The sequence below is a fragment of the Mizuhopecten yessoensis genome, unplaced genomic scaffold (assembly GCF_002113885.1).
Source record: "Mizuhopecten yessoensis strain PY_sf001 unplaced genomic scaffold, ASM211388v2 scaffold8557, whole genome shotgun sequence".
NCBI classification, from domain to species: domain Eukaryota; kingdom Metazoa; phylum Mollusca; class Bivalvia; order Pectinida; family Pectinidae; genus Mizuhopecten; species Mizuhopecten yessoensis.
In genome coordinates, this window is record NW_018407607.1 from 101456 (window position 1) to 104455 (window position 3000).

The following is a 3000-nucleotide window of genomic DNA, read 5'->3' on the forward strand; positions in this document are numbered from 1 at the left end:
ACTAATGGATATAACAGGGCCCTACTGACCAAGGGTAACATAATAGATATTACAAGGCTGTAAATACCAGGCTTAAACGTCATGATATTATAGAGCTCCACAGGCCAAGGCTAACTTAATGTATGTTTAAGGTCTTGGAAAGCTAGGCTTAAACTCAGTGGATTTTACAGGGCTCAACAGTTTAACTTTTTTGCCTAAAACTGCAATACATTTGTATATACCAGTGTTAATTGAAGAAGATTATGACAACTATCGTGCTGGTGATAATTTAAAATAAAGTACTGATATTGATCTGAATCAGTCTTATTTCTCACTTGTTTTATTTCACTGCCAAATAAAATGTTAACATGTATGGGGCATTATGAAAATTTGCTTCTGCTTATGTACATATCGCAGCTGATGTACTAAACGTCCTATATTTATAACAAATACAATATATATATACATATTTATATATTATCATGTATTTTAAGCATGCAGCTTTTGCAAATCATATGCTTTGTTTCTTTTTGATATAGTATTGTTGATTAAACATGAAGAAAATGATGAATTTTGACTTTATTTTTCCTTTTCTTTTTTCATGTGGTGAAACCACTTTTCTTTCATATGCAGTATATGTATTGTGAATTATGCGACTGCTAGTTTTTATTGTCAAATAATAAGTTGGCAATTGAGAAGATGCTATTGGAATATTGATAAAGGAATTAGCATAGGTAAAAGGTTGAACTCTGATAAACGTAAGGTGGTTTACAGTAAGGCAACAGTGTTTCACAATGTATTGACACAATACTGCATTCATTGTAATTAGCACCCGCCCACTATTTCAGAAGGAAATTATATAGACCCCCTCGCTCTCCAAGATCTGATCACCAGGCCACGTCAATGATTTATAGAATAATGATGTAAAGCAGAAGCTTATGTCTGGTGATCTAGTGATCCTGGGCACTAATCACAACAAATATGTTAATATATATTAGATTTAGTGAAAATTTCTTTCTTGTGATGAAATGCCTAAATACATTCTGGGTAGGATAATCTATTATCACAAGTCTAAAGGAGACTCAAGATTTCAAGATTTTTATTTCACTCAGACACACATAATATGTGTAGCTAGAGGTGCTGTATATATAACATAGTTTGAGTGCATGACAGGCAAGCATTCTATATCATAGCATAGTATATAATAATATATATACATGTAGTTACATACAAATAATTCAGTGTTCAACTTATATAAAATGACTGATTAAACTGTCCACAGGATCATGATGTAATCTACATTAAACCGTCCACAGGATCATGATGTAATCTACATTAAACTGTCCACAGGATCATGATGCAATCTACATTAAACCGTCCACAGGATCATGATGTAATCTACATTAAACCGTCCACAGAATCATGATGTAATCTACATTAAACCGTCCACAGGATCATGATGTAATCTACATTAAATTTGATTATAATAATAAAAGTAATGAAGTATTTCAGGGTCATCTCTAAATGTAGTTGCCAAGTTACTATATTGCAAATTAATTCATTCACCCCTGAAATTTCATAATGAACGATTCTAACCTTTGAATTGGAAGATTTCAATAGTGTCTTCAGGGGTGAATAAGTTAAATGACTAAAAGTAAGACTGATTTGGAAAAGAACAAGACTTAGTATTGATATCCTCTGCTCTGTAAACATGTTGAGATTAGAGGTTACCATGTAACATAAATTCCATAATGTTTATATTCTTTAGGAATCCATTAAGGAAGTACAAACATAGTGATTTTAATGTTGCAAAATAATGACAGACAAATATAAATTATTTACTTTACAAGATAATTTTTTCCAAAGAACAATCTACATGTATGTAGCAATTCAGGTTACCTAGATATAGGCAGAATAATTCATCTGGAATTAAACCATTTTTTCTTTTATACCAAGTTATTGAAGCATCGAATGTAGGTAAAAGCTGCATCATTGTTGCAAGTTTTACGCAAGTACGGCTTATAGTTATCCAAATATTGACTGAACAATTCTTATAATGTGATATGAGGAAATTTTAAGGAAGTCACTAAAGCATAAAGGTCAAATTCAGCATCTGCAACATGCATTGAGTAGAGTGACACTAGCTGAAGCATTGGTGCAAGTATTATCTAGATAGAACTTACAGTTAGTCCTATATTGGACTGAACAATTCTTCAAATTCAAGAGTTAAATCAAAGTCATTATCAGTTCCCACATTTAAACTCCTGGAATATCTCAACCAACAAAACGTTCTGACATCAACACTGTAGCTTTATTTATTTCTTAAAAAGTCTCGTATTTCCAAGGGAATTAAAGGTGGCAAATGCATTTCTGTGGTCATGGCTTTTTGTAGCTAAATAATGCAAAATCTTATTGGAAGTCAAACAATATAATTTAATGAAAAATATATTTCATTGTTTAAGAGGACCTATCGTCTGTCTTCCAAATTTGATTAAGAAATTTAATATTTACAACACCAACACATTAAATATTTGCACATTTTCTCCATGACATACATAAAAATATTGTGAAATAAAAATTTGCATGAATAAGAAATCTAAAAATACCATGTATTTGTATTGAGGTACAAAACGAATAGGAACTACCTCCCATACATAAAAACTTGAAACAGCAGATGTAGTAGCTAGTCTCACTTACACACTAAACCTTGTATCATCCTCACCATCATGAACATCAGATGTAGTAGCTAGTCTCCCTAACACACTAAACCTTGTATCATCCACAACATCATGAACATCAGATGTAGTAGCTAGTCTCCCTAACACACTAAACCTTGTATCATCCACAACATCATGAACATCANACATCATGAACATCAGATGTATTAACTAGTCTCCCTAACACACTAACCTTGTATCATCCACACATCATGAACATCAGATGTAGTAACTAGTCTCCCTAACACACTAGCCCTGTATCATCCACACATCATGAACATCAGATGTAGTAGCTAGTCTCCCT